Here is a 6,152-nt window from a genome sequence, read left to right on the forward strand (position 1 = left end):
TACGGGACAGGTGTCTGGTGGGACAGGTGTCTCACGGGACAGGTGTCTGGTGAGACAGGCGTCTGGTGAGACAGGTGTCTTACGGGACAGGTGTCTGGTGGGACAGGTGTCTGGTGGGACAGGTGTCTGGTGGGACAGGCGTCTGGTGAGACAGGTGTCTCACGGGACAGGTGTCTGGTGGGAGAGGTGTCTGGTGGGACAGGCGTCTGGTGAGACAGGTGTCTCACGGGACAGGTGTCTGGTGGGACAGGTGTCTGGTGGGACAGGTGTCTCAGGGACAGGTGTCTGGTGGGACAGGTGTCTCATGGGACAGGTGTCTGGTGGGACAGGTGTCTGGTGGGACAGGTGTCTGGTGGGACAGGTGTATCAGGGACAGGTGTCTGGTGGGACAGTTATCTGGTGGGACAGGTGTCTGGTGGGACAGGTGTCTGGTGGGACAGTTATCTCACGGGACAGGCGTCTGGTGGGACAGGTGTCTGGTGGGACAGGCGTCTGGTGAGACAGGTGTCTTACGGGACAGGTGTCTGGTGGGACAGGTGTCTCACGGGACAGGTGTCTGGTGAGACAGGTGTCTTACGGGACAGGTGTCTGGTGGGACAGGTATCTGGTGGGACAGGCGTCTGGTGAGACAGGTGTCTCACGGCACAGGTGTCTGGTGGGACAGGTGTCTGGTGGGACAGGCGACTGGTGAGACAGGTGTCTTACGGGACAGGTGTCTGGTGGGACAGGTGTCTCACGGGACAGGTGTCTGGTGAGACAGGTGTCTTACGGGACAGGTGTCTGGTGGGACAGGTGTCTGGTGGGACATGCGTCTGATGAGACAGGTGTCTCACGGGACAGGTGTCTGGTGGGACAGGTGTCTGGTGGGACAGGCGTCTGGTGAGACAGGTGTCTCACGGGACAGGTGTCTGGTGGGACAGGTGTCTGGTGGGACAGGTGTCTCAGGGACAGGTGTATGGTGGGACAGGTGTCTGGTGGGACAGGTGTCTCACGGGACAGGTGTCTGGTGAGACAGGTGTCTTACGGGACAGGTGTCTGGTGGGACAGGTGTCTGGTGGGACAGGCGTCTGGTGAGACACGTGTCTCATGGCACAGGTGTCTGGTGGGACAGGTGTCTGGTGGGACAGGTGTCTGGTGGGACAAGTGTATCAGGGACAGGTGTCTGGTGGGACAGGTTTCTGGTGGGACAGGTGTTTGGTGGGACAAGTGTCTGGTGGGACAGGTGTATCACGGGACAGACGTCTGGTGGGACAGGTGTCTGGTGGGACAGGTGTCTTACGGGATAGGTGTCTAGTGAGACAGGTGTCTGGTGGGACAGGTGTCTCACGGGACAGGTGCCTGGTGGGACAGGTGTCTGGGGGGACAGGCGTCTGGTGAGACAGGTGTCTTACGGGACAGGTGTCTTACGGGACAGGTGTCTGTGGGACAGGTGTCTCACGGAACAGGTGTCTGGTGGGACAGGTGTCTGGTAGGACAGGTGTCTCACGGGACAGGTGTCTGGTGGGACATGCGTCTGGTGAGACAGGTGTCTCACGGGACAGGTGTCTTACGGGACAGGTGTCTGGTGGGACGGGCGTCTGGTGAGACAGGTGTCTCACGGGACAGGTGTCTGGTGGGACAGGTGTCTGGTGGGACAGGTTTCTGGTGGGACAGGTGTCTGGTGAGACAGGTGTCTGGTGAGACAGGTGTCTCACGGGACAGGTGTCTGGTGGGACAGGTGTCTGGTGGGACAGGTGTCTGGTGGGACAGGTGTCTCAGGGACAGGTGTCTGGTGGGACAGGTGTCTCATGGGACAGGTGTCTGGTGAGACATTTTTCTGGTGAGACAGGTGTCTCACGGGACAGGTGTCTGGTGGGACAGGTGTCTGGTGGGACAGGTGTCCTTGGGGGACAGGTGTCTGGTGGGACAGGTGTCTGGTGGGACAGGTGTCTGGTGGGAAAGGTGTCTGGTGGAACAGGCGTCTGGTGGGACAGGTGTCTGGTGGGACAGGTTTCTGGTGGGACAGGTATCTGGTGGGACAGGTGTCTTACGGGACAGGTGTCTGGTGGGACAGATGTCTGGTGGGACAGGCTTCTAGTGGGACAGGTGTCTGGTGGGACAGGTGTCTGGTGGGACAAGCGTCTAGTGGGACAGGTGTCTGGTGGGACAGGTGTATCAAGGGACAGGTGTCTGGTGGGACAGGTGTCTGGTGGGACAGGTGTCTCACGGGACAGGTGTCTTGTGGGACAGGTGTCTGGTGGGACAGGTGTCTGGTGGGAACGGTGTCTGGTGGGACAGGTGTCTGGTGGGTCAGGTGTATTAGGGACAGGTGTCTGGTGGAACAGGTTTCTGGTGGGACAGGTGTCTCACGGGAAAGGTGTCACAAGGGACAGGTGTCTGGTGGGACAGGTTTCTGGTGGGACAGGTGTCTGGTGGGACAGGTGTCTGGTGAGATAGGTGTCTGGTGGGACAGGTGTCTGGTGGGACAGGTGTATCAGGGACAGGTGTCTGGTGGGACATGTGTCTCACGGGACAGGCGTCTAGTGGGACAGGTGTCTGGTGGGACAGGTGTCTGGTGGGACGGGTGTATCAAGGGACAGGTGTCTGGTGGGAACGGTGTCTGGTGGGACAAGTGTCTGGTGGGAGAGATGTCTGGTGGGACAGGTGTCAGGTGGGAACGGTGTCTGGTGGGACAGGTGTCTCATGGGACAGGTGTCTGGTGGGACAGATGTCTCATGGGACAGGTGTCTGGTGAGACAGGTGTCTTACGGGACAGGTGTCTGGTGGGACAGGCGTCTGGTGAGACAGGTGTCTGGTGAGACAGGTGTCTCACAGGACAGGTGTCTGGTGGGACAGGTGTCTGATGGCACAGGTTTCTGGTGGGAAAGGTGTCTGAAGAGACAGGTGGGTGTCTGGTGAGACAGATGTCTCACGGGACAGGTGTCTGGTGGGACAGGTGTCTGGTGGGACAGGTGTCTCAGGGACAGGTGTCTGGTGGGACAGGTTTCTCATGGGACAGGTGTCTGATGAGACAGGTGTCTGGTGAGACAGGTGTCTCACGGGACAGGTGTCTGGTGGGACAGGTGTCTGGTGGGACAGGTGTCCTTGGGGGACAGGTGCCTTGTGGGACAGGTGTCTTGTGGGACAGGTGTCTCACGGGACAGGTGTCTGGTGGGACAGGTGTCTGGTGGGACAGGTGTCTGGTGGGACAGGTGTCTGGTGGAACATGCGTCTGGTGGGACAGGTGTCTGGTGGGACAGGTTTCTGGTGGGACAGGTATCTGGTGGGACAGGTGTCTTATGGGACAGGTGTCTGGTGGGACAGATGTCTGGGGGGACAGGCGTCTGGTGAGACAGGTGTCTCACGGGACAGGTGTCTGGTGGGACAGGTGTCTGTTGGGACAGGCGTCTAGTGGGACAGGTGTCTGGTGGGACAGGTGTATCAAGGGACAGGTGTCTGGTGGGACAGGTGTCTCGTGGGACAGGTGTCTCACGGGACATGTGCCTGGTGGGACAGGTGTCTGGTGGGAACGGTGTCTGGTGGGACAGGTGTCTGGTGGGACAGGTGTCTGGTGGGGCAGGTGTATTAGGGACAGGTGTCTGGTGGGACAGGTTTCTGGTGGGACAGGTGTCTCATGGGACAGTTGTCTCAGGGACAGGTGTCTGGTGGGACATGTGTCTGGTGGGACAGGTGTCTCATGGGACAGGTGTCTCACGGGACAGGTGTCTGGTGGGACAGGTGTCTGGCGGGACAGGTGTCTGGTGGGACAGGTGTCTCATGGGACAGGTGTTTGGTGGGCCAGGTGTCTGGTGGGACAGGTGTCTCACGGGACAGGTGTCACAAGGGACAGGTGTCTGGTGGGACAGGTGTCTGGTGGGACAGGTGTCTGGTGGGTCAGGTGTATTAGGGACAGGTGTCTGGTGGAACAGGTTTCTGGTGGGACAGGTTTCTCATGGGACAGGTGTCTCAGGGACAGGTGTCTGTTGGGACAGGTGTCTGCTGGGACAGGTGTCTTATGGGACAGGTGTCTCACGGGACAGGTGTCTGGCGGGACAGGTGTCTGGTGGGACAGGTGTCTCACGGGACAGGTGTCACAAGGGACATGTGTCTGGTGGGACAGGTGTCTGGTGGGACAGGTGTCTGGTGGGACAGGTGTCTGGTGAGATAGGTGTCTGGTCGGACAGGTGTCTGGTGGGACAGGTGTATCAGGGACAGGTGTCTGGTGGGACATGTGTCTCACGGGACAGGCGTCTAGTGGGACAGGTGTCTGGTGGGACAGGTGTCTGGTGGGACAGGTGTATCAAGGGACAGGTGTCTGGTGGGACAGATGTCTCATGGGACAGGTGTCTGGTGAGACAGGTGTCTTAGGGGACAGGTGTCTGGTGGGACAGGCGTCTGGTGAGACAGGTGTCTGGTGAGACAGGTGTCTCACAGGACAGGTGTCTGGTGGGACAGGTGTCTGATGGCACAGGTTTCTGGTGGGAAAGGTGTCTGAAGAGACAGGTGGGTGTCTGGTGAGACAGATGTCTCACGGGACAGGTGTCTGGTGGGACAGGTGTCTGGTGGGACAGGTGTCTCAGGGACAGGTGTCTGGTGGGACAGGTTTCTCATGGGACAGGTGTCTGATGAGACAGGTGTCTGGTGAGACAGGTGTCTCACGGGACAGGTGTCTGGTGGGACAGGTGTCTGGTGGGACAGGTGTCCTTGGGGGACAGGTGCCTTGTGGGACAGGTGTCTTGTGGGACAGGTGTCTCACGGGACAGGTGTCTGGTGGGACAGGTGTCTGGTGGGACAGGTGTCTGGTGGGACAGGTGTCTGGTGGAACATGCGTCTGGTGGGACAGGTGTCTGGTGGGACAGGTTTCTGGTGGGACAGGTATCTGGTGGGACAGGTGTCTTATGGGACAGGTGTCTGGTGGGACAGATGTCTGGGGGGACAGGCGTCTGGTGAGACAGGTGTCTCACGGGATAGGTGTCTGGTGGGACAGGTGTCTGTTGGGACAGGCGTCTAGTGGGACAGGTGTCTGGTGGGACAGGTGTATCAAGGGACAGGTGTCTGGTGGGACAGGTGTCTCGTGGGACAGGTGTCTCACGGGACATGTGCCTGGTGGGACAGGTGTCTGGTGGGAACGGTGTCTGGTGGGACAGGTGTCTGGTGGGACAGGTGTCTGGTGGGGCAGGTGTATTAGGGACAGGTGTCTGGTGGGACAGGTTTCTGGTGGGACAGGTGTCTCATGGGACAGTTGTCTCAGGGACAGGTGTCTGGTGGGACATGTGTCTGGTGGGACAGGTGTCTCATGGGACAGGTGTCTCACGGGACAGGTGTCTGGTGGGACAGGTGTCTGGCGGGACAGGTGTCTGGTGGGACAGGTGTCTCATGGGACAGGTGTTTGGTGGGCCAGGTGTCTGGTGGGACAGGTGTCTCACGGGACAGGTGTCACAAGGGACAGGTGTCTGGTGGGACAGGTGTCTGGTGGGACAGGTGTCTGGTGGGTCAGGTGTATTAGGGACATGTGTCTGGTGGAACAGGTTTCTGGTGGGACAGGTTTCTCATGGGACAGGTGTCTCAGGGACAGGTGTCTGTTGGGACAGGTGTCTGCTGGGACAGGTGTCTTATGGGACAGGTGTCTCACGGGACAGGTGTCTGGCGGGACAGGTGTCTGGTGGGACAGGTGTCTCACGGGACAGGTGTCACAAGGGACATGTGTCTGGTGGGACAGGTGTCTGGTGGGACAGGTGTCTGGTGGGACAGGTGTCTGGTGAGATAGGTGTCTGGTCGGACAGGTGTCTGGTGGGACAGGTGTATCAGGGACAGGTGTCTGGTGGGACATGTGTCTCACGGGACAGGCGTCTAGTGGGACAGGTGTCTGGTGGGACAGGTGTCTGGTGGGACAGGTGTCAGGTGGGAACGGTGTCTGGTGGGACAGGTGTCTCATGGGACAGGTGTCTGGTGGGACAGATGTCTCATGGGACAGGTGTCTGGTGAGACAGGTGTCTTACGGGACAGGTGTCTGGTGGGACAGGCGTCTGGTGAGACAGGTGTCTGGTGAGACAGGTGTCTCACAGGACAGGTGTCTGGTGGGACAGGTGTCTGATGGCACAGGTTTCTGGTGGGAAAGGTGTCTGAAGAGACACGTGGGTGTCTGGTGAGACAGATGTCTCACGGGACAGGTG

Source organism: Petromyzon marinus, chromosome 65 (genome assembly GCF_048934315.1).
Source record: "Petromyzon marinus isolate PM22_M1 ecotype Great Lakes invasive population chromosome 65, UKy_Petmar_22M1.pri1.0, whole genome shotgun sequence".
Lineage (NCBI taxonomy): Eukaryota > Metazoa > Chordata > Hyperoartia > Petromyzontiformes > Petromyzontidae > Petromyzon > Petromyzon marinus.